General features: G+C 47.9%; 1 protein-coding gene across 1 annotated transcript in view; it reads left to right on the forward strand.

Moving 5' to 3' along the window:
• The first annotated feature begins 489 nt into the window (after positions 1–489).
• NEXMIF (neurite extension and migration factor) overlaps positions 490–27,573 on the forward strand; it is a 242,231-nt gene continuing 215,147 nt past the window's right edge. The window contains exon 1 of the mRNA XM_075573507.1: positions 490–621. The gene's annotated coding sequence lies outside the window, so the exon portion shown is untranslated. The remainder of the gene's footprint in view (positions 622–27,573) is intronic.

The following is a 27,573-nucleotide window of genomic DNA, read 5'->3' on the forward strand; positions in this document are numbered from 1 at the left end:
TGCAGCCTCCCCCCATCTGTGTGTGTGTGTGTGTGTGTGTGTGTGCGGGGGGCGAGGGGAGCCTGCTGCAGGGGGGGACACTCAGGGAGCCAGCAGCAGCACACAGAGGGGGCACTCACTGATCCGGCAGCACAGAGAGGGGACACTCACTGATCCAGCAGCAAAGGGGACACTCACTGATCCAGCAGCATAAAGAGGGGACACTCACTGATCCAACGCAGAGAGAACACTCACTGATCCAACGCAGGGAGGGGACACGCAGTGATCCAATCAGAGGGGACACTCAGTGATCCGGCAGCAGAGAGAGGGGACACTCACTGATCCATCAGCAGAGAGAGGGGACACTCACTGATCCATCAGCAGCACAGAGGGGACACTCAGTGATCCAGCAGAGAGAGAGAGGGGACACTCACTGATCCAGCAGCAGAGAGAGAGGGGCCACTCACTGATCCAGCATCAGCAGCGGAGGGGACACTCACTGATCCAGCAGCGGAGAGAGGGAGGACCCCTCTGGCGCACAGGCACTGAGCCAGCACACAGGCGGCACCGATTTTGCAGAGAGATTGATTCTTCAGCACACGCACCATGTCCCCCCAGCCATGTGAGGCTGCCCCCCACTAGGTAAGTCCCTGCTGCGCTATCCGCTCCCTTCTTCTACATACATAGGGGTGTGGGAGGAGGGTGGCCCTGCCCAGGCCCCTGCCATGAGGGGCACATACACACCAGGGCACAGCAGCACTGGGCAGGGCACACTGGTACCTAGGCCCCATGTAGCTCACAGGTTTCCCTGCATTTTTACTGCTGCACAAAGACGCCATTGGGTAGAGATCCCTCCCCTAGATCAATGTACTGCAGGCCCTGGTGCCAGTGAGGAGGGTACACTGAAATAAAGACCCTCATTGAGTGTTTGCAATGGGTGGTTACATTTTGTCAATGGCCTCCTAATGTATTCCTAGTAAGGAACCTGAGAGTCAATGCCCTTGCTTGTGCTGTGGGCGCCCTGTCTGCTTTCTATGGCCATGCATCCTGCTCTGCCCAGTGCCAATGTGTGCCAAGGATCCATAGCAAAATGCAGCCTCAGAACCTCATGCCCCTCTTACAGTATGTGGCAAACCATGAAGCAATCGCTAAGGTCCATCTCAAATACTGTACGTCCCATTTCCTAAAAAGCACCTCCTTGTTCCACCGATATGTAATGGGTTTGTGGTGCGCGTTCTGCGCATGCTGTCCACGCCGTGGCATGCTCTGTGTGTGGCTTTGATGGCAGACGTGCAGGATTGTTGGCAGAGCTGGTGCTTAAGATGGTAAAAATATAGCAACATTAATGATAATAATAACAATGAATATTTGTGTTCAGGAGGAAACATTGAGATCAGGAAGAAAAGGTAAAATGACAGAATAAATACCCTTTTTGCTGCAAAAGAGGCCTGCAGGGCTGTGTGTCTCACAAGGGTTACATAAATGCTTTGTGCCGTTAATATTTACCATGCGCATACATGATCTCTGATAGCTGAAGTTTATATAATATATATTATTATTTTCGTTTCTGTAACCGCGCACATATGGTCTTATATTGAAGAACATTTATAATATAAAATAAGCTAGCCTGGAATATAAACAAGCACAGCTAGATCTGTATTTAGATATGATGGCTAAACAAAGAAGTGTTGCTACATGATACATGTGTTGCAGGCCACCTAGTAACGAAGGGGTTAATACATATTAAAGCCGGTTGAAGGTAGGTGGGGAAATGGTTAACCCTGTGAAATAGTCATGCAGCTTTGTACAGTAACACGAGTATCTCGGCGTACCTTCAGCCTGCCATTTTTTGTGGATCTCCTATCTTTGATTGGAAGAAGCTTTAGACCAGGGGTAGTCAACTCCAGCCTTCAATAGCTAGCAACAGGTCAGGTTTTCATGATATCCCTGCTTCAGCAAAGGTGGTGCAGTCTTCGACTGAGCCACTGATTGAGCTACTGAAGCAGGGATATCCTGAAAACCTGACCCGTTGATAGCTTTTGAGGACAGGAGTTGGCCAACCCTGCTTTAGACAGCTGACGTGTGGAGTCATACCCAGCACTGCTGAATATTGAAGCACGCTCATCTTCAGTGGAGGCCTTGAACAATAGCAGCTGCTTGAAAATGTGTTTCTGGATCAGTGACGGAAAATCACGAGATGCAGGTCTGATAAATATTAATATGCATACATAATCTGCGGTCCCAACGCCGTCGCTTTCAGCATAATACGGTATTCTGCTCTTGGCAATAGCGACATTCCACCGAGCAAAGTGTGATACAAACGGATTTTATCTTTGCTAAAGGCCATTGCTAATTCCATGTTTTTGCTTTTCCACTTTCGGTGCTAGAGTGCAGCTTTTATGAGCTGGAGATACTACCGGATTTTGTTTCTTTTGAGCGATTTACTATGCAAAAAAAATGATATTTCAAAGCCAAATGAATGTCCCCCCAAAAAAGCAACGCAGAACAGCTATCATTTACATATTAACGAGGGAGCTGGCAAATACTGGGACCGTGAATGACTATTTGGAATTGATATCAGTGAAAAATTTGGCTGTTAATACAATTAACCATCTGTGTCGGGAGAGATGGAAATCTCCACCGAGAACATGAGGTTACCGCTTCTGAATTCTGGTATGTGTAGGTAGGAAATGAACACCTTCACTGCCATACGTCTCTTTTTGGCCGTGCTGGTATTAAAGAGGTTTAAATAAACATTTATGTTCAGAAGTAGACGTGGGCCTGTTAAGTTACATAAGGGGCGGCCAACTCCATTCCGCAAGTGCCACCAAATGGTCAAGTTTTCAGGATATCCCTGCTTCAGCACAGGTGACTCAATCAGTTGGTCAGTCGTTGACTGGCCAACTCTACTCCTGAAGGGCCACCCACAGATCAGGGTTTACGGATATCCCTGCTTCTGCACAGGTGGCTCAATCCGTGGCCCAGTCTTTGACTGAGCACTGATTGAGCCACCTGTGCTGAAGCAGGGATATCCTGAAAACCTGACCCATTGGTGGCCCTTGAGGACTGGAGTTGGCCACCCCTGAGTTACTATAATAATAATGCCCTCATTTGTGGAGCCCATGAGAGGTGCCCCCTATCATTCTGTTACAATATCAGGGAGCAGCATTGAAACAGTTTCATGTTGGTGTAAGCGGAATGTTCCTTTGCTTCCCTGCATCTCTGAAATTAACAGGAACATAAAGATGACGATACCCGCCAATTTCCCCTGTTAGTAAAGGACATTTTCTGATGCTCAGCTCCCAAATGGAACAGTTTTTTTTTGTTTTCTCCCTGGTGAAAGTTCCCTCATCCCCAATACAAAGTAGAGAGGGTCTCCTTCATTTTGCTCCATAATATCCATTACAAAAAAAGCTTTTCATGTGTCTGCTGCTTTGATAACGAGGGTGGTGTGTGTGTTCAGCTCCTCAATTGTCCATTTGCTGTTAGCTTGTATGTGTGTATAAAGTTATTCAGATAGCGCCAACAATGTACCATGGGTGTATCTGCAGGTTTTCCACTGGGCCCCAAACACGGGTCATTCACTCCCCTGTCACATGTTATCAGACAGTGGTTAAGCTGCAGAGAAGGATTCTGGGAAGTGACATTCTAATGAGCTCGGTCTGTGTGTCACTTGTAGCTTTCCATGCATTTTTTAAACATGGATTCCCTAAGTACAGCTCGTACCGCAGACTGCACTGGAACCCGCGCCGTGTACTAACTGGGAAGGAACAGGCAGTTCGGGCTTTTCTGTGACACACACTCAATCTGAAAACCCATCTCAGCGCGGTTTAGGCAAAGTGGGGATTAGGCTGCGTCCATAGACACTTCGCCCGCGCAGAGGCGCGCAGAGGCTGAGGGAAAGCAGGTGCTTTCCCTGGCCATGGTACGCGCGCCGTCCGTGGGGGTGTCTAGGGGCGTGCCAATGACGTCACTGAGCTGGTTCGCCCACATTGGGCGAACCACTCACGTGACCAGCCCGTCGCACCAAGAAATCAGTTTTAACTGATTTTTTGCGCAACGCGCTCCCGCTTCCGCATGCCGTATAGACGCAATCACTGCCTTTAAGCAGTCTGATCGCTCAGTGTGCGGACGAGTCCATACCATGGACGCAAAGCTTTTCTTCTTTGGCTGTGTCCACGCTGCCGCTTGGCACTTAGCGTGGTCAGCACAATCAATTTGAATCTGTCCAGCCACCCTCACTCGGCGTGCCCGTACGCTCACGGGTGCTTGCCGAGACAGATAAAATTGAGTTTGAGGCCGCTGAGGGGTCACATGACCTCCTCAGCCAATCAGCGCCAGTCACTGTTAGGCCACGCCCTCCCCCCCACCTGCTCGCGCTTACCGAACAAGTTGCCGGACAGCCGACGCTCATGCTTGGAGAGTTGGTGACGTCACCACTCTCAAGCATGAGCGCGGTCAGCGGCACGGGGGACGCAGACTTAGAAGACATTGTATAGAAATACCAAGTCACATGGTTCTATAGTACAGCAGAGGTGACCAACTCCAGTCCCCAAGGGCCACCAACAGGTCAGGTTTTCAGGATATCCCTGCTTCAGCACAGGTGACTCAATCTGATTGAGTCACCTGTACTGAAGCAGGGATAGCCCTAATACTTGGCCTTTTGGTGGCCCTTGAGGACTGGAGTTGGCCACCCCTCTCGTTAACAGGTACAATGATGCCTGCTGCATCTGCAGTTAGGACAGCGTAACGGTTACTGCCTTATCAGTGCGTTCCTGGCAGTAAAAAGGTTGAAGCTTAATTTGGGGATTTTAATAACACCACCAAAGCTTTTTCTCTGATTTGCATGAAATTTGGCCAGCGCAGTGAGAGTCTCCGTGCCTCTCGATGTGCCAAGTTTAGCGCTGATTGGTTGTGTGGTTGCGAAGATACAGAAATTTTAAATGACTTTTTTTTTGTGTGTGCGTGCTGTTTTTTGGCAGTTTCTTATACTGAAACAGGTGGGAATATCAGTGTGAATTTTTCAGAGTAATAGTTTAGTAAAGAACGTTCTTGTGGTGGGTTATAGTCACATATCTTGAGATGGGCTTTTTAAAAAATTATTTCTGTACATTTTATTAATTAATTCCTTCTGGCGTAACCTTTTGTGAAACTGTAATATTACATTTCACAGAGTGGTAACACACACACACACACACACCATTGTGGGGCACTAGTTTGGAGGCTCTGGCGGTCAGTGAGGCCCCCTTCTCCCCTCCCCCCCGCACGCGCCCTGAAGTTTGGGTCACGGAACGGAAGCCATATATTTCACTCGTCCCGGAAGAGGGGACAAGTGGATATTTCCAGCCCTTTGTGTATATATTTATATTTATTTATTTTAAATGTTTTACAACGACAAAAATGACATTGCACCGGCAAAACAGAATTGGGCAACAAAATGGATTTGTGCAATAACAGAGGGTTTTTAAGGGTAGGCAATGGTTATGTTATAAGAAGAGACGTAATACTTCAAATACACCATTAACAAAAAAATGTATTGAGTTTTAAGGCATTAATCTCGAGTATATTATGTAGCTATACCGCTGTATCACATGTAAACCTCAGAGTTTCTCATAGGATAACACGTGTGTGCGTGTGCGTGTGCGTATGTGAGATTGGGATGCGCGAGGAACACATGGCACACACACAGAATGGAAATAAAATGCACACATGAAAGGGATTTTGCCGGGTTTGTGCCTTAGTCTCTTCTTCTTGAAGTGGAATTGTCCTTCCGCTCACCCCGCCATCGTTCCATCGCCCTCTCTATCTTTCTTGGACCCTCGGGCTAACTTTTACAAGGGCACATCAGGGGGGATTAATCAAAGTTTTGTGCCGGCACACACCGCTGCGACGTTTAGAAATGCATCACATGTTTGCCGCAGACTCGCATTCAGAATAATGAGTTCTATTGCAACTCCAGGCCTCAAGACCCCCCAACAGGTCAGGTTTTCAGGATATACCTGTTTCAGAGAAGGAGAAAAACTGGAGGAGCACTACTGTAGGTATCAAAAAAGTAAAAAGGAGGGTGCGTATTCCCATAAAAATTATTTATTGGTCATGGAAAAACAGGGTAATGGAGAGAGAGCCCTACCAACGTTTCACAGAGCGCTTTCGCAAGGTATACAAATCACAACTTTATTAACATATATATAGACACAGAATGACATAACCAGCCAATACTCACAGCTCACATGCGATCCACCCACTTTGATTGCTAATGGTCTTCTGATGTGTATACACCTAATCAGTATATTCAGACACAGAGACGACAGTGACTAACTCCGCCCCCAGCTACCAATCCGGAGACATGCGTGGTCTAGCAACCCCCAGTAGTACGCGCGTGCGCAGTAACCAACTGAGGGAGAGTCCTCTGAGTATTGGCTGGTTATGTCAGTTTGTGTCTATATATATATATATATATATATATATTAATAAAGTTGTGATATGTATACCTTGAGAACGCGCTCTGTGAAGCGTGAAACGTTGGTAGGGCTCTCTCTTCATCGCCCTGTTTTTCCAGGACCAATAAATAATCTTTTTATGGGATACGCACCCTCCTTTCTACTTTTTTGATACCTACAGTAGTGCTCCTCCAGTTTTTCTCCTTCTCTACTGGCCTACCCCTTGGATGGACGCACACCTGGGGACCCCTCACCTTTGGATCGCATGGACTGTGCAGCACTCAGAGTGAGTCAATCGCTTGCTACATGTTTTCCTTTTCAGGACTTTATTTAGACAATTGGTACGTTATAGGGTGTTATTATGCTCAATCTTCCTGGTGTTATTGTTAACAGCGTTACTTATTAGTGAGCTTACCATCCGGGACTGCAACCCAGTACCTGTCTTCTATCAAGTTTATGTTTAGGGGACCCCCCTACAAGTATCTGGTCATTCATTCATTTATCCTACTGTTGGGGTCTTTAGCATTACGCAGTCACATGGTCTATACCTGTTTCAGAACAAGTGATTTAATCAGTGGCTCAGTGAGCCACCTGTGCTGAAGCAGGGATAGCCTTAAAACTTGGCCTGTTGGGGGCTCTTGAGGACTGGACTGGCGAACACCAGATTTAAGGGGTTTTAGCAGTTAGGGTAGGAGGACAGGGGATTAGGGTAAGGGGTTAGGTTTGTATGATATGGGATTAGGGTAAAGGGTTAGGTTTGTAGGGGATTAGGGTAAAGGGTTAGGTTTGTAGGGTAGGGGATTAGGGTAAAGGGTTAGGTTTATAGGGTATGGTATTAGAGTAAGGGGTTAGGTTTGTAGGGTATGGGATTATAGTAAGGGGTTAGGTTTGTAGGGTATGGGATTAGAGTAAGGGGTTAGGTTTGTAGGGTATGGGATTAGGGTAAGGGGTTAGGTTTGTAGGGTATGGGATTAGGGTAAAGGGTTGGGTTTGTAGGGTATGGGATTAGGGTAAGGGTCTTAGGGTAAAGGGTTAGGTTTGTAGGGGATTAGGGGAAAGGGTTTAGGGTAAGTGTTTTTAGGGTAGTGGGTAGCATTAGTATTAAGGGTTTTTAGGTTAAAGCTGCAGTTCAGTCAATATCCTGCATGTGTGTTTTTTTAATAAATCAGTTCTGTAGTAAGAAAAAATACTTTTAGCATTTTCTGTTTTAAAAAAAACAACTTTTAAAGACCAATTTTCTTGTATTCTATTTTAACAGCCATTTGCTAAGGCACTGCCTCTTCATGTCCTGTCACAAGCCCTGGCACACCCCTTTGTCAGCCCTGCCCTCCCTCTAGCACATGTCAGTGCAGGAATGCTCATGAATATTCATGAGCTTCCACTGACAGACAAGCAGAATATAAACATATCCCTTCACTAATTATGTCACCAAATTTCGCCTATCAATACATGGAGAACGAATTGACTGGCAGCTATACAGTTCTATAGGTAATTAGAGATTGCACACATGAAACTATTGAAGTAAAAAAATAAATTAAAAAAAAAAAAAGACTGAACTGCAGCTTTAAGGGGTGAAGTTAGGGCCTTTCCTTGGCGGCGAAACGGCCGGCGGAGAGATATCCCCGCGGCGACTTGGGCGCGGCAAAACGTCCACCGCCAAATGTTCTAGACTGTCCTCTACAAGGATGCCGTTCTAGAACAACAATTAAAGGTGTGGTTCCGGCTAGCACTTTTTCTCTCGCTCCTAGTTGGGACAGCGGGGGGTCTGCAGAGCGGAACCTCGATCAGTCCAGCTTCAGGAGGCCCTCTGCTTCCCGAGACACTCCTCTCCCTAGGTGCTGCCAACACCCCTGCCTGGGATCGTCCGGAGGTCAGTATCTCGGGAAAGCAGGGGGTCACTGGAGTTGAAATTAACGGGGGGTTCAGCTCTGGAGACCCCCTGCTTCATAGCTGTTTTTTTTTTAATTGCTTGGAATGCTCCTCTAAATGTACGTGCTAATTACAATAAGGGATTAGTGCCAAGGCTTTTAATTAGCTGGCATAATGAGTACGATTTAAAGGTTGGTGACCTTTGCATAACCCCTTTGCTGCTAGAAAGGTCTCCTTGGCAGGAAACAGTTTGTAAGAATACGTTGGACATTCCAGAACAAGGACGGCCAACAGGCCAGGTTGTAAGGACATCCCTGCTTCAGCCCAGCCGGCTCAACCAGTGGCTCAGTCAATGGCTGAGCCACCTATGCTGAAGGCCTTAAGGACTGGAGTTGGCCGCCCCTGTGCTAGAATAAGACCCCCTATAAGTCTGTGGTGTTGATGGGACCAGCATGCTCAATTCAAGAAATAAAAAAGGCTTGCGTCTTGTATGAAAGTGTGAAATAATCCGGTGCCTGACACGGGGCGCGGGTCGTCACCGAGAGACGTTTGTGCTAGATTTGTGATGCTAAAATAAAAAAGGGGGAGAAATGACAAAGCCGGGTGCGGAATAGGTGTTTCGTGTTATACAGGGGTGTTCGCTCGCTCCTCCCCAGCTCCTTCTGTAACCCGTTTGCCATGTCACGGGGGTAACCGGGCCCCAAACCCCAAGTGGATGCAGAGAGTGCAAAATAGCATGGTGAATGGACACTGGGGGTGGATGTAGAGTTGGAGAACCTGTGTGGAGTTATAGGGTAACATCCGTGCGTGGGGGTAACATCCGTGCGTGGGGGTAACATCCGTGCGTGGGGGTAACATCCGTGCGTGGGGGTAACATCCGTGCGTGGGGGTAACATCCGTGCGTGGGGGTAACATCCGTGCGTGGGGGTAACATCCGTGCGTGGGGGTAACATCCGTGCGTGGGGGGTAACATCCGTGCGTGGGGGTAACATCCGTGCGTGGGGGTAACATCCGTGCGTGGGGGTAACATCCGTGCGTGGGGGTAACATCCGTGCGTGGGGGTAACATCCGTGCGTGGGGGTAACATCCGTGCGTGGGGGTAACATCCGTGCGTGGGGTAACATCCGTGCGTGGGGGTAACATCTGTGCGTGGGGGTAACATCTGTGCGTGGGGGTAACATCTGTGCGTGGGGGTAACATCCGTGCGTGGGGGTAACATCCGTGCGTGGGGGGTAACATCCGTGCGTGGGGGTAACATCCGTGCGTGGGGGGTAACATCCGTGCGTGGGGGGTAACATCCGTGCGTGGGGGGTAACATCCGTGCGTGGGGGGTAACATCCGTGCGTGGGGGGTAACATCCGTGCGTGGGGGTAACATCCGTGCGTGGGGGTAACATCCGTGCATGGGGGGTAAATGGCAGTTTTGTGCCATGTAAGAAAAAAATGGAAAAAATTAGAAATCAAGTTTGGGAGGGGGAGGGGGGAGGGGGGGCAGAAAAATGGCGGCTTGACGAGGAGTTTAGGAGTGTCTATGCCTAATTCATTTAAATGAACATGGGTTTGACATGCCGTTACATAGCGACTTTCTTGCATTGGCGTCCAATTTAGACCACATGTAGCGGCTGTTTTTATTTTAGAAAGGGATCGTCATTGTGCGCCTGCGCCAACCGGAAAAATGTCATTCAGGGTCATTTAGGAACAAGAATGAATCTCGGAAATGCCGTTTTTTTGCGACCGACATTAAACAAATCCAAAACCTCATTATTATCGTTATTTTACACTGGATACTAACGACTCTATAGCGCCTAACGCTAAATCAAGTAGTACACAGAAATAACGCAGGCCTAGCGCTAATATGTATATGCCACCGTTATTCCTGCATTATTCAACCAGCACTTCATTCGCCCCACAGACCTGCATTCAATATGCCGTGAATCTTTTCCCCATGCCAGAGAAGAGTGTAGTGCCATTAATATAAGTGAAGCGGATCTATCCTTCAGTGTAGGGAAGTCTTCTATACAGCATACTGCGTAGGGACCAGAGCCTGTTTTATAATGACCGGAAGGGCATTTGTGTTTATTAATGCACAGTGAGATTATTAGGAGGGAGCTGTCTCTTCAAACTTTCCACCCTCTGGGAGACTGTCAGTTCTGTGCCCCAGAATCTTTTTCTTTCTTGCAAAGGACCAAGAATGTTCCTGTGTCACCGTTATCATTGTAACATTCTGCAGTAATTTGGTATTGTGGAAGATATTAATGGAACATAACCTGCTCAAGTCCTTCTTTCGTGTTCCTCCTAGGAATTGTCTTCCAATGGTCTATTATATCCGGAACAAAGATCAAGACCCCCTAACTAACCATCCTGATTTCAGCACGGGGGGGGGGAAAATAAGCGCAAAATCAATTTATTGTAAATACCTCCTTTTTGATATGTAGTAAGAGTATAAATGGGCCACTTTCAAAGTGAGCCTAAAAAGTCTCAGAAACCCCAATCTGTCTGACTCCAGCAGTGTGAATAGAAGATTTATAGCTGCCGGTAACGGGATAGTGTCACTGGCCAATTTGTACAGAATTGAGAGCCTCTGAATATTGGGCTCTGACATTATTATTTGAAATACGTCTAAGATCGTTTGGATAATTTTCCATTCAATGACAATCCTTTGCTAGTCTCGCTGGCTAAGATGTGGGTAATAATGCCACAGATGTGGGAATGGACATGGATTGCATCTCTATGCATGTTACATAAGGTTTTATTCCCCCCACCCCCCAGGCAGCTCCTGTTTTTCTTTGCAAAGTTTTACTTGGGCAGGTGTGGGCAACTCCAGTCCTCAAGGGCCACCAACAGGACAGGTTTTCAGGATATCCCTTCGACTGAGCCACTGATTGAGCCACCTGTGTTGAAGCAGGGATATCCGTAAACCCTGATCTGTTGGTGGCTCTTGAGGACTGGAGTTGGCCAGTCAACGACTGACCAACTGATTGAGCCACCTGTGCTGAAGCAGAGATATCCTAAAAACCTGACCTGTTGCTGGCCCTTGAGGACTGGCGTTGAGAACCCCTCTTGTGGGACTTCACTTGGAAACAATGTTGCAGAATCCTGCAGTCTAGGTATTTTTTAACGGTGTTCTCCTGGGTGATCTGGCAATTTGTGTTATCTGCCGGGCTCTCCGGTAATAAAGCATTCACTTTGCCACGAGCAATGCTTCTTTCCCAGCTGGGAAGCACGTGGGGCATTCATATCTCCTGCAAAAACAAACACAAATCAGATGAATGGTCAGATTTCCAGGGCTCGCCATTTGTCACAGGAGCAGCTAGGAATAACGGCTCATTCCAACCCGGTATAAACGGTGAAACACTCGCCGATCAATGGGGTAAAAACCATGCAGGATTTTCAATGATTTTTCTGTTGTCTCGACACAGTAATAATTCTCATAAAACCTGTTCCCTAAACAACCTCTCATGGTTTTGTATTTTGCACAAAGTCAGGGTGCAATGATAGCAGAGTGGGGTGTTGGGAGTGGGGTGTTGGGAGTGGGGTGTGGGGGTATGTACGAAGCTGGCCATAAAAGATGGAATACTAGTTGACGGTGTTTGTGGGCGGATGTGATTTACCAGGAGTTGAGTATTCAAGTTTGTGTTATAAACTGGTTGACGATATTATATTATGGTTGTTAAACAAGAAATTTGTTATGTTAATAAAAACAAAAAACAAGAGGGGAACTAACTTACAAAAAGTGGAAACTGCCGCTGTAAGATATAGTGTACTGTTATTAAGCCGGTTCCACTATGTGAAAATGGAAATGTACATCGTACAAAATTTTAAGTTTTCCAATAAAAAGATTAAAAAAAAAAAAGGTGGAATACTTAGATTGAGCCACTGATTGAGCCACCTGTGCTGAAGCAGGGACTGATTGAGCTGCCTGTGCTGAAGCTGGGATAACCTGAAAACCTGACCTGTTGAGGGGTCCTGAGGACTGGAGTTTAGCACCCCTGTATACATCACATTGTAATATTGCACTCATGAGCTCCAATAACCAACCACTGGCTAATTCACTTTGTAAAGTAAGCAGTTTTAAGTCCGTGCAAAGAAACGACACATTAGCACTGAAAGTGTCAGCATGAAAACTGGGCTCTTAGCATGAATTTAAGGGTATGTATGTATATCATTATTTATATAGCGCCATTAATGTACATAGCGCTTCACAGCAGTAATACACGTTAGATAATAATATAAATAACACATAATACAAATAACACATAAAGGGGAGAAGCGCTTCAGACATAAAAGCTACATTTAGGAAAAGGAGTCCCTGCTCCGAAGAGCTTACAATCTAATTGTAATCTAACGTCTCTATGAATGGGGCCTTGGACAATATAAAATGACCCCATTAGTGGCAAGAAACAAGCTTTTGCTGCACTCGACCTGCAGCCCGCACTGTTTGGGTAAGATCACATTTGGAACGACCCTTTTTATGCTGTGTGCAGGGATTCCTACCGTTCCAGCATTATCTGCTCGTCTTCGGCAGGATTATTGGCAGGGTGAACTAATGCTTGTGCCGTGTGATTAAAAGGTTAAATGTGTCCGGTGTAATTTACAAGTAACCATGTAAAGACAGCAAAGTCAATATTAGGATTATATTTAAAAGCATTAAAAAAAACAAAAAAAACATTTGGACAGGCAGGCGGGGGGGTGTGTATTACTGTATTTCCCTCGGTCTTGTATATTTGAGTAAGATCCATAGCTATTCCAAACCTACAGTTAGTCCCAGAAATGAGCAGTTACCTCTGCGGTTTGCAAGTGTAATCGCTTTTAAATTGCGTTGGAAAGAGGCTTGTTCAATCAATAAACCGGGAGGTAATATCTGAGAGAACACATCTGCCTTTTCTTTTACATCTGCGCTGGTAATGTGCGGGCGTTCTTGCTGCAGTGTGTAGAAAAGCGCGTCGCTGCTCTGATGGGGGAAATAGGTGCGCGACTGCTGAAAATAAACACAGCCCAGTGTATAATGATGCTCAATACAGCTCTACGCTGCCACAGATTCTTGTTAGAGGAAACAGAAATGAAATGAGGCACAATAAGCAAGGCATTACCATCCCTGAACCTGCCCTGTTACCGGGGGGGGGGGGGCTCAACTCCGGTCCTCAGGTCCCCCCAACAGGCCAGGATTTCAGGATATCCCTGCTTCAGCGCAGGTGGCTCAATCAGTCCCTGCATCTGCGCAGATGGCGGAGAATGATCCTCTGATTGAGCCACCTGTGCTGAAGCAGGGATATCCTGAAAGCCTGACCTGCCGGGAGGTTGGGGGGGGGGGGGGGTGAGGACGAGTTGAGCCCCCCTGCTGTAACTTACTGTAATAACCCACGGCAGCGTCCTTGTTCACAGTGGGGCATTCTGTATTAGATGGGGAATGGAGGCCCCCAGCTCAGTTGCTGTAATGATTGAGGATGCCCCTGCAGTGTGATGTGGGCCTGTGTCCTGTGCAGGTAAATGAACGGTAGGTATTAATGACACAGTTTTACATTGCAGAGGGGTCAGCGGTGCCTCTGGGTTCAGTGCCACATAATGACCTTCTTTATATGCAGCCGCATCTCCAGACCCGCGTTCCCACGCTGCAAAGCTCTGCCAGTCACATGCCAGCTTTACGTGGCAGGGAGATTAAGTGACTTGGCTGATATCACAAGAAGCTGACACTTTGGCAGCGTCACGTGTGGCCCTAGAACCGGGGGGAGCAACTCCAGTCCTCAACAGCCACCAACAGGTCAGACTTTCAGGATATCCCTGCTTCAGCGCAGCTGGCTCTATCAGTGGCTCAGTCGTTGACTGGCCAACACCAGTCCTCAACGGCCACCAACAGATCAGGGTTTACAGATATCCCTGCGTCAGCACAGGTGGCTCAATCAGTGGCTCAGTCTTTGACTGAGCCACCTGTGCTGAAGCAGGGATATCCTTAGAACCTGACCTGTTGGTAGCCCTTGAAAACTGGAGTTGCCCACCACCTGCCCTAGAGGTTTCTGTTTTTGAAGCCCAGAGATTTGGATGAATAACCCTCTCTGTCTTTACCCACATCCCCGCCCGAGGGCCCTGCATTGGCCTTGTTATACGAGCGAGCGTGCCCGCATCCACAGGCTGGGGCCAGGGCGCCTTCGGGCGCGCGGAGGCTGGGAAGTAAGCGGGTGCTTTCCCTGGCCGTGGGGGGGCGTGCCTGGGGGCATCACGGAGCTGGCTCGCACTCATTGGGCGAACCGCTCACGTGACCTGCGTGTCACGCCAGAAATCAGTTTCAACTGATTTCTTGCGCAACGCGCTCCTGCCACGTGGACGCGATCACTGCCTTAAGGCAGCCTGACCGCGTCCGCACAGTCTGCGGCACCATGTCCCCAGCCACAGCGAGAGACCAGAAAAGTGGCCAGCTCAATATTAGAAATACACAAAGACCCACAAAAAGATTCTTTCGAAAACAATTCCAACTGATCCGTGTCATGATGGGGTATTTGCATGATGGGGTATTTTGCATGATGGGTTATTTGCTTTACATCCGGGATCTTTAACCAGCGTTAACCAGCGTCCCCGCGAATGGCGCTGATGTTGCACAGGTACTTGCCTTGTAAGTTACGGTCATGTAAATATATATGGTACAGACGTTATGAATGCTGGCAAAACGTAGTCTTTAAAGCTGCAGACCAGGCAATATCCTACGTGCGTGTTTTAATAAATCAGTTCTGTACTATGAGAAAATACTTGTAGCTTTTTTTCTTTTTAAACAACTCTGAATTACATTTTTAATGCATTATAATGTACAGTCACATCCCCTTCCTCTTCTGAAACAGGCTCTGGCACGCCCCTTTTTGAGCCCCGCCCTCTCTCTGTAGCAGTGCACCAATTGTATCTAGTGACTGCCTGGTCACATGATCTTCCCCACAGAACTTTGCATCTTTGGTCCTCTTCTGCTGCACTGACAGCCATTTAGTGAACCCCCGAGCCGAATCTTCGCCGATCGATCACAGGAGAACGGATTAATCGGCAATTTAGCTAATTACTTATCACTGTGCGGATTGTATTGAGGCACATATTAAAGGGAGCATTTTTTTTTTTAAGCTAAGCTTGGACTGCTGATTTAAATGCACCTAAATGTTCATTGCAATGAGCTAGCGGCCCTTCTACTAATAAATATTTTCTGATCTGGGCCCTTTTGAGAACTAGTTGAAGAGCCCTGCTTTACAGGGACAGCAGGCAATGCGCCCCACAGTGATTTGCTGCTTCATGACGGCAGGTGGGGGTTTCTTTTTTGGAGGGGGGGAATAATTACCCTCCAAGCCTCAGCTGCCTTACACGTCGCGTATCCAACTGGAAATAAAGAGACCGTTTAAGTGGCCTCTACACACAAGGGAAATGACAAGAGGCTGGGAAAGAAAAGACGGAGAATTCCACGCTAGGACTAGCGAGGTTTCATTCCGCTTTTCAAAAAATGTTTTTTTCAAATATTCGGCCTTCAATGGTCACCGTTAGCCCCGCAGGGGGCCAGGAATGCATTGCATTGTGGGGCAGGGTAGGGGGTTAACCCATGTAATTACTAAAACTGGCAACTTTGGTGCTCAATTCCAGTCCTCAAGCCCTTGCAACAGGTCGGGTTTTCAGGATATCCCTGCTTCAGCACAGGTGGAAATCCTGAAAATATGACCTGTTTGGAGGGCTTGAGGCCTGGCATAGAGAGACATTTTATTTATTTATGTATAAAATGTGTTACCAGGAAGTAATACATTGAGAGTTACCGCTCGTTTTCATGCATGTCCTGTCACAGAGTTATAATGACAGATACATAGTTACATTAAGTGAGCAGTTATATATATTATGCATAAATACATAGCATGCACAGTTACAGATATGTTACAGGCCACATTAAAATGTGTGACAGCTTTAGTTTCGAAAGAGCGGCAAAACCAGCACAGAAAACCGCGTCAGAATTATCAAAGGGAAACGTCCCCCTGCTCCCTCCTGTAACCAGGGGACTTCACTACACCTCCTCAGGTGGGATGGGGGTACAGGAAGGGTTACCCACATGGGCTCCTGTTCAATACGTCCATTCATTTAAATGGAGATGAAATCTCCCTAAACAATGTCGGCCTCTACCACAGGAGCGGCCAACTCTCGTCCTCAAGGGCCACCAACAGGTCAGGTTTTCAGGATATCCCTGCTTCAGCACAGGTGGCTCAATCAGTGGCTCAGACCGAGACACTGATTGAGCCACCTGTGCTGAAGCTGCAGAGGTGGCCAACTCCAGTCCTTAAGGGCCACCAACAGGTCAGGTTTTCAGGATATCCCTGCTTCAGCACAGGTGGTGCCACCGAAGGCTAAGGTACTGATTGAGCCACCTAAGCTGAAGCAGGGATATCCTGAAAACCTGACCAATTGGTGGCCCTTGAGGACAGGGAGTTGGCCATCCCTGCTGTACCAGGTGAGGGGTTAAGTAAAAGTGCCCCCCTCCCCCCTGCATTTGGCAGACACCTGTGCAAGGCTTTTACCACCATGATGGTGGGGGAGCGGTGGTGGAAATGTCACTCACGGCCTCTCAGAGACGCCTCCTCCTGAGATTGTGCTGAAGAAAACAAGCAGCGGTAGCGTTTCTGGAGCTGCGCACATTTCTCTTTTTGTTCGGGTGCGGTAGGGGGCCGAGCTGCAATAATTCATCACAGCGACCGGTATATTGCATTTTACTCACCTTTCACGTGCGAAGAAAAAAGGTGTGAATGGAATTCCAGCCCAGTGTTAAAGCAACAGTTCAAGCTGCCGTTTTAAAACAAAATTCCCTTTAATATGCACATCAATGCAATCCACACAATGATAAGTCATTAGCTAACTTGACGGCAGATCCGTTCTGCGGTGAAATACTGAGATTTCTAAATGGACAATTACATGTTATAGTTTCCTAATGGAAAAAAAAAAAAAGAATGTATATATTTTTATTGTAATGCTGTTGGGTAGACTAGTAGAAAGGCATAAAACTGTCAGAGCACTACTGTAGGTATCAAAAAAGTAGTGGAGAGGAAGGTGCGTGTCCCATAAAAACATTATTTATTGGTCATGGAAAAAAGGGCAAAAGGGGAGCCCCACCAACGTTTCACGCTTCACAGAGCGTTTTCTCAAGGTACCGCTCTGTGAAGCGTGAAACGTTGGTAGGGCTCCCATTTTGCCCTTTTTTCCATGGCCAATAAATAATCTTTTTATGGGATACGCACCCTCCTTTCTACTTTTTTGATACCTACAGTAGTGCTCTTCCAGTTTTTCTCCTTCTCTACTGGCCTACCCCTCGGACGGACGCACACCTGGGGACCCCTCACCCCTCGGACGGACGCACACCTTGGGACCCCTCACCTTTGGACGGAAGCACACCTGGGGACCCCTCACCTGTAGATCTCATGGACTGTGCAGCACTCAGAGTGAGTCAATCGCTTGCTACATGTTTTCCTGTTCAGGACTTTATCTAGACATTTGGTACATTATAGGGTGTTATTATGCTTAATTTTCCTGGCATCATTGTTTACCACAGCGTCACTTATTAGTGAGCTCATCGTCCAGGATTGCAACCCAGTACCTGTCTTCTATCAAGCTTATGTTTAGGGGTCCCCCCCCCCCCACACACATATCTGGTTATTCATAAATTTACCTATCCTACTGTTGTGAAGTCTATAGCACTACGCATTTACAATGCTGTTGGGTAAACTATATATTTGTTGGTTTTTCCATCAGGCGAAAAACACAGACATGTTTCCAGTTCTCACCCTATGTGCAAAACATGGATTCTCTAAATTCAGTCCATGCTACTTATACTGTAATCCAGCCGAATTTGGGTCAAGTCAGTGCAGTTTTGAAAAGCTCAGTCCGCCATCTTGCTTCAAAATGGAGTCCAATTATATCCAAACATAGACAAAAAACCTGCTCCTTGATCTCAGGAACCATCATGCAGAATCTGGTTACAATATCTTAAGAGGCATCCAAATTATGATGTCCCAGTTTTTATCGGCGCCGGCCACGCATGCTCGATCGGCGCTCGCTGATCGCGCCCAATTTTTTCCCAGGACAAATATGGTCACCCTAGTCCAAGAGCAGCGAACAAACTGTCGGCTTTCCAAAATATGTAGTATATTTGGCCTTATGTCTATCCCACGCATGTTAGAGTTTTCTTACTGTTATATCCTCCCCAACCTCTGCTGAGAGGCCGTTCCATGAGCCCACTGCCCCTTACAACTTTTGGGAGAAATTAATGGCCACAGCTTTTATTGATAACAGATAAATAATCCATATTTATCTCCAACTAGAGACCCAGCCAGATGACTCTGTCCACATCTACCGGACCTAGTCTGCCATAGCACCGCCTTCCACAAACTCCACCTGGAAGGTCACCACCAGCCCGGCCGGAGCCGCCTGGAATGGTACCGCCTTCCACAACTAAAATACTTCTGCGGTCGCAGGAGCCAATACTGAATGAGTCCCCCTCCCAGAGTAACAGTACTCCCGACAACACATACCCCAAGCTGCTACAAAACGAAGAGAAATCGCCATCTTTTCTTCCAATGCCGACATCTCTCGTGCCGGAAAACGGGGCGAGTGGGTGGAACTTCGCTCCGGTAGATCCTAGAACACAGAGAGTGATAGGATCCCTCCCCCTGGCCTTAAGCACCCCTTCCTTAACCCCTTCTATTATGCCGACCCTTCTTTACAAGTCCAGGGCTCTCTTTCTCCGAAAATACGAGTTACTACTATTGACTAAAAAGTGCCCTTCCCCCCCAACCACGATTCCCCCCCCCCCCTCACTTTTGAAAGTAAATCTACATTTCTTCCTCACCGAAACTTCCCTAAATGGGAGAATATCCGTCTGTATATGCCTGCTTCCTGGGATAGAACAATATGGCGGAGAGAATTAGACAAAGCTTAAATTCCAGTCGGATGGTGTCCCCAATAATTAGGGGAGAGGAGGAGAGGATTTGGAAGAAGAGATGACAGCCATTGAGTCTGGGTATCAGAGCCACAATGCTTATAACCAGTGTTCGACAAACCTATACATTTGCACGCCCCGGGCGAGTGGATTTAACATCGTGGCGAGCTCCTATTGGCCCAAGCAGCACACGTGTGGTACTAGGTGGCGAGTAAATTTTTTGGTGATTTGTCGACTACTGCTTATAACTATCATTGTTTTTGAACCAGTAGACCAGGGATGGCCAACTCCAGTCCTGAAGGGCCACCAAGAGGTCAGGTTTCAAGGATATCCCTGCTTCAGCACAGGTGGCTCAATCAGTGACTCAGTCGTTGACTGACCAACTCCAGTCCTCAAAGGCCACCAACAGATCAGGGTTTATGGATATCCCTGCTTCAGCACATGTGGCTCAGTCTTTGACTGAGCCACTGATTGAGCCACCTGTGCTGAAGCAGAGATATTCTTGAAACCTGAGCTGTTGGTGGCCCTTGAGGACTGGAGTTGTCCGTCCCTGCAGTAGACAGTAAGATTTGTTGGTAAAACTGTTTGCCATCATACTCCTTCCTTCCTGTCCTGCCTGTCCTGTCCTGCCTTTCCTTCCTGTCCTTCCTGTCCTGCCTGTCCTGCCTTTCCTTCCTCTCCTGCCTGTCCTGTCTGTCCTTCCTTCCTGTCCTGCCTGTCCTGTCCTACCTGTCCTGTCCTGCCTTTCCTTCCTGTCCTGCCTGTCCTGTCTTTCCTTCCTGTCCTTCCTCTCCTGCCTGTCCTGCCTGTCCTGTCCTGCCTTTCCTTCCTGTCCTTTCTCTCCTTCCTGTCCTTCCTCTCCTTCCTGTCCTCTCCTGCCTGTCCTGCCTGTCCTGCCTGTCCTGCCTGTCCTGCCTGTCCTGTCCTGCCTGTCCTCTCCTGCCTGTCCTCTCCTGCCTGTCCTCTCCTGCCTGTCCTGTCCTGCCTGTCCTCTCCTGCCTGTCCTGCCTGTCCTGCCTGTCCTCTCCTGCCTGTCCTGCCTGTCCTCTCCTGCCTGTCCTGCCTGTCCTCTCCTGCCTGTCCTCTCCTGCCTGTCCTCTCCTGCCTGTCCTCTCCTGCCTGTCCTCTCCTGCCTGTCCTGCCTGTCCTCTCCTGCCTGTCCTGCCTCTCCTGCCTGTCCTCTCCTGCCTGTCCTGCCTCTCCTGTCCTGTCCTGCCTGTAGGGTTGCCAGGTGGCTTCTCCAAAAATACTGGACACAATAGTGACAGGTGCAACGTGCTCGAGACGCGCGCACACACACACCCTCTCTCTGCTCAATGCTGTTTCCTCCTCTCCTTGGCCCCACCCCATGGAGATTGGCTGCTTGATTGGCTGCTGCTGGGTAATGCAGCCAAATCAGAATGGAGGAAGCTGCCCAGCCCCCTAGCAACAGCCCCGCTCTCTCCCTGCTCAGGGAAATCCCGCGGCCCCCCAAGCCAGTCAGGTCACTATGTCCAGAGAGGTAATACCGGTATACACGTAAATGCCCAGAGAGGTAATACCTGTATACACATACACGCCCAGAGAGGTAATACCGGTATACACATACACGCCCAGAGAGGTAATACCGGTAAACACATACACACCCAGAGAGGTAATACCGGTATACATATACACGCCCAGAGAGGTAATACCGGTATACACATACACGTCCAGAGAGGTAATACCGGTATACACATATACACCCAGAGAGGTAATACCGGTATACACGTACACGCCCAGAGAGGTAATACCGGTATACACATACACGCCCAGAGAGGTAATACCGGTATACACATACACGCCCAGAGAGGTAATACCGGTATACACATACACGCCCAGAGAGGTAATACCGGTATACACATACACGCCCAGAGAGGTAATACCGGTATACACATACACGCCCAGAGAGGTAATACCGGTATACACATACACGCCCAGAGAGGTAATACCGGTATACACATACACGCCCAGAGGTAATACCGGTATACACATACATGTCCAGAGAGATAATACCGGTATACACATACACGCCCAGAGGGGTAGTACCGGTATACATATACACGCCCAGAGAGGTAATACCTATATACACATACACACCCAGAGAGGTAATACCGGTATACACATACACGCCCAGAGAGGTAATACCGGTATACACATACACGCCCAGAGAGGTAATACCGGTATACACATACACGCCCAGAGAGGTAATACCGGTATACACATACACACCCAGAGAGGTAATACCGGTATACACACACACATGCCCAGGGAGGTAATACCGGTATACACATACACACCCAGAGAGGTAATACCGGTCACATACACGCCCAGAGATGTAATACCGGTATACACATACACGTCCAGAGAGGTAATACCGGTATACACATACACGCCCAGAGAGGTAATACCGGTATACACACACACGCCCAGAGAGGTAATACCGGTATACACACACACGCCCAGAGAGGTAATACCGGTATACACATACACACCCAGAGAGGTAATACCGGTATACACATACACGTCCAGAGAGGTAATACCGGTATACACATACATGCCCCGAGAGTTAATACCGGTATACACATACACGCCCAGAGAGGTAATACCGGTATACACATACACGCCCAGAGAGGTAATACCGGTATACACATACACGTCCAGAGAGGTAATACCGGTATACACATACACGTCCAGAGAGGTAATACCGGTATACACATACACGCCCAGAGAGGTAATACCGGTATACACATACATGTCCAGAGAGGTAATACCGGTACAAACATACACGCCCAGAGAGGTAATACCGGTATACACATACACGTCCAGAGAGGTAATACCGGTATACACATACACGTCCAGAGAGGTAATACCGGTATACACATACACGCCCGAGAGGTAATACCGGTATACACATACACGCCCAGAGAGGTAATACCGGTATACACATACATGTCCAGAGAGGTAATACCGGTATACACATACACGCCCAGAGAGGTAATACCGGTATACACATACACGCCCAGAGAGGTAATACCGGTATACACATACACACCCAGAGAGGTAATACCGGTATACACATACACGCCCAGAGAGATAATACTGGTATACACATACATGTCCAGAGAGATAATACCGGTATACACGTACACGCCCAGAGAGGTAATACCGGTATACACGTACACGCCCAGAGAGGTAATACCGGTATACACATCCACGCCCAGAGAGGTAATACCGGTATACACATCCACGCCCAGAGAGGTAATACCGGTATACACATACACGCCCAGAGAGGTAATACCGGTATACACATACACGCCCAGAGAGGTAATACCAGTATAAACATACACGCCCAGAGTGGTAATACCGGTATACACATACACGCCCAGAGAGGTAATACCGGTATACACATACACGCCCAGAGAGGTAATACCGGTATACACATACACGCCCAGAGAGGTAATACCGGTATACACATACACGCCCAGAGAGGTAATACCGGTATACACATACCCGCCCAGAGAGGTAATACCGGTATACACGTACACGCCCAGAGAGGTAATACCGGTATACACATACACGCCCAGAGAGGTAATACCGGTATACACATACACGCTCAGAGAGGTAATACCGGTATACACATACACATACATGCCCAGAGAGGTAATACCGGTATACACATACACGCCCAGAGAGGTAATACCGGTATACACATACCCGCTCAGAGAGGTAATGCCGCTATACACATACACGCCCAGAGAGGTAATACCGGTATACACATACACGCCCAGAGAGGTAATACCGGTATACACATACACGCCCAGAGAGGTAATACCGGTATACACATACACGCCCAGAGAGGTAATACCGGTATACACATACACGTCCAGAGAGGTAATACCGGTATACACATACACGCCCAGAGAGGTAATACCGGTATACACATACACGCCCAGGGAGGTAATACCGGTATACACATACACGCCCAGAGAGGTAATACCGGTATACACATACACGCCCAGAGAGGTAATACCGGTATACACATACACGCCCAGAGAGGTAATACCGGTATACACATACACGCCCAGAGAGGTAATACCGGTATACACACCCACGCCCAGAGAGGTAATACCGGTATACACACACACGCCCAGAGAGGTAATACCGGTATACACATCCACGCCCAGAGAGGTAATACCGGTATACACATCCACGCCCAGAGGTAATACCAGTATACACATATACGCCCAGAGAGGTAATACCGGTATACACATACACGGCCATAGGTAATACCGGTATACACATACACGCCCAGAGAGGTAATACCGGTATACACATACACGCCCAGAGAGGTAATACCGGTATACACATACATGCCCAGAAGGGTAATACCGGTATACACATACATGCCCAGAGAGGTAAAACCGGTATACACATCCACGCCCAGAGAGGTAATACCGGTATACACGTACACGCCCAGAGAGGTAATACCGGTATACACATACACACCCAGAGAGGTAATACCGGACACATACACGCCCAGAGAGGTAATACCGGTATACACATACACGCCCAGAGAGGTAATACCGGTATACACATACACGTCCAGAGAGGTAATACCGGTATACACATACACGCCCGAGAGGTAATACCGGTATACACATACACGCCCAGAGAGGTAATACCGGTATACACATACATGTCCAGAGAGGTAATACCGGTATACACATACACGCTCAGAGAGGTAATACCGGTATACACATACACATACATGCCCAGAGAGGTAATACCGGTATACACATACACGCCCAGAGAGGTAATACCGGTATACACATACCCGCTCAGAGAGGTAATGCCGCTATACACATACACGCCCAGAGAGGTAATACCGGTATACACATACACGCTCAGAGAGGTAATACCGGTATACACATACACGCCCAGAGAGGTAATACCGGTATACACATACACGCCCAGAGAGGTAATACCGGTATACACATACACGTCCAGAGAGGTAATACCGGTATACACATACACGCCCAGAGAGGTAATACCGGTATACACATACACGCCCAGGGAGGTAATACCGGTATACACATACACGCCCAGAGAGGTAATACCGGTATACACATACACGCCCAGAGAGGTAATACCGGTATACACATACACGCCCAGAGAGGTAATACCGGTATACACATACACGTCCAGAGAGGTAATACCGGTATACACATACACGCCCGAGAGGTAATACCGGTATACACATACACGCCCAGAGAGGTAATACCGGTATACACATACATGTCCAGAGAGGTAATACCGGTATACACATACACGCTCAGAGAGGTAATACCGGTATACACATACACATACATGCCCAGAGAGGTAATACCGGTATACACATACACGCCCAGAGAGGTAATACCGGTATACACATACCCGCTCAGAGAGGTAATGCCGCTATACACATACACGCCCAGAGAGGTAATACCGGTATACACATACACGCTCAGAGAGGTAATACCGGTATACACATACACGCCCAGAGAGGTAATACCGGTATACACATACACGCCCAGAGAGGTAATACCGGTATACACATACACGTCCAGAGAGGTAATACCGGTATACACATACACGCCCAGAGAGGTAATACCGGTATACACATACACGCCCAGGGAGGTAATACCGGTATACACATACACGCCCAGAGAGGTAATACCGGTATACACATACACGCCCAGAGAGGTAATACCGGTATACACATACACGCCCAGAGAGGTAATACCGGTATACACATACACGCCCAGAGAGGTAATACCGGTATACACACCCACGCCCAGAGAGGTAATACCGGTATACACACACACGCCCAGAGAGGTAATACCGGTATACACATACACACCCAGAGAGGTAATACCGGTATACACATACACGTCCAGAGAGGTAATACGGGTATACACATACACGTCCAGAGAGGTAATACCGGTATACACATACACGCCCAGAGAGGTAATACCGGTATACACATACACGCCCAGAGAGGTAATACCGGTATACACATACACGTCCAGAGAGGTAATACCGGTATACACATACACGTCCAGAGAGGTAATACCGGTATACACATACACGTCCAGAGAGGTAATACCGGTATACACATACACGTCCAGAGAGGTAATACCGGTATACACATACACGCCCAGAGAGGTAATACCGGTATACACATACATGTCCAGGTATTACATCTCTGGGCGTGTATGTGACCGGTATTACCTCTCTGGGTGTGTATGTGTATACCGGTATTACCTCCCTGGGCATGTGTGTGTGTATACCGGTATTACCTCTCTGGGTGTGTATGTGTATACCGGTATTACCTCTCTGGGGGTGTATGTTTATACCGGTATTACCTCTCTGGGCGTGTATGTGTATACCGGTATTACCTCTCTGGGCGTGTATGTGTATACCGGTATTACCTCTCTGGGTGTGTATGTGTATATAGGTATTACCTCTCTGGGCGTGTATATGTATACCGGTACTACCCCTCTGGGCGTGTATGTGTATACCGGTATTATCTCTCTGGACATGTATGTGTATACCGGTATTACCTCTGGGCGTGTATGTGTATACCGGTATTACCTCTCTGGGCGTGTATGTGTATACCGGTATTACCTCTCTGGGCGTGTATGTGTATACCGGTATTACCTCTCTGGGCGTGTATGTGTATACCGGTATTACCTCTCTGGGCGTGTATGTGTATACCGGTATTACCTCTCTGGGCGTGTATGTGTATACCGGTATTACCTCTCTGGGCGTGTATGTCTATACCGGTATTACCTCTCTGGGCGTGTATGTGTATACCGATATTACCTCTCTGGGCATGTATGTGTATACCGGTATTACCTCTCTGGGAGTGTATGTGTATACCGGTATTACCTCTCTGGACGTGTATGTGTATACCGGTATTACCTCTCTGGGCGTGTATATGTATACCGGTATTACCTCTCTGGGTGTGTATGTGTTTACCGGTATTACCTCTCTGGGCGTGTATGTGTATACCGGTATTACCTCTCTGGACGTGTATGTGTATACCGGTATTACCTCTCTGGGCGTGTATATGTATACCGGTATTACCTCTCTGGGTGTGTATGTGTATACCGGTATTACCTCTCTGGGCGTGTATATGTATACCGGTATTACCTCTCTGGGTGTGTATGTGTTTACTGGTATTACCTCTCTGGGCGTGTATGTGTATACCGGTATTACCTCTCTGGGCGTGTATGTGTATACCGGTATTACCTCTCTGGGCGTGTATGTGTATACAGGTATTACCTCTCTGGGCATTTACGTGTATACCGGTATTACCTCTCTGGACATAGTGACCTGACCGGCTTGGGGGGCCGCGGGATTTCCCTGAGCAGGGAGTAATACCAGTATACACATACACGCCCAGAGAGGTAATACCGGTATACACATACACGCCCAGAGAGGTAATACCGGTATACACATACACGCCCAGAGAGGTAATACCGGTATACACATACACGCCCAGAGAGGTAATACCGGTATACACATACACGTCCAGAGAGGTAATACCGGCATACACATACACGCCCAGAGAGGTGATACCGGTATACACATACACGCCCAGAGAGGTAATACTGGTATACACATACACACCCAGAGAGGTAATACCGGTATATACATACACGCCCAGAGAGGTAATACCGGTATACACATACACGCCCAGAGAGGTAATACCGGACACATCCACGCCCTGAGAGGTAATACCGGTCACATACACGCCCAGAGAGGTAATACCGGTATACACATACACGCCCAGAGAGGTAATACCGGTATACACATACACACCCAGAGAGGTAATACCGGTATACACATACACGCCCAGAGAGGTAATACCGGTATACACATACACGCCCAGAGAGGCAATACCGGTATACACACACACACGCCCAGAGAGGTAATACCGGTATACACATCCACGCCCTGAGAGGTAATACCGGTCACATACACGCCCAGAGAGGTAATACCGGTATACACATACACGCCCAGAGAGGTAATACCGGTATACACATACACACCCAGAGAGGTAATACCGGTATACACATACACGCCCAGAGAGGTAATACCGGTATACACATACACGCCCAGAGAGGCAATACCGGTATACACACACACACGCCCAGAGAGGTAATACCGGTATACACATACACGCCCAGAGAGGTAATACCAGTATACACATACACGCCCAGAGAGGAAATACCGGTATACACATACACGCCCAGAGAGGCAATACCGGTATACACACACACACGCCCAG

Source organism: Ascaphus truei, chromosome 16, assembly GCF_040206685.1.
Source record: "Ascaphus truei isolate aAscTru1 chromosome 16, aAscTru1.hap1, whole genome shotgun sequence".
In the NCBI taxonomy this organism is placed as follows: domain Eukaryota; kingdom Metazoa; phylum Chordata; class Amphibia; order Anura; family Ascaphidae; genus Ascaphus; species Ascaphus truei.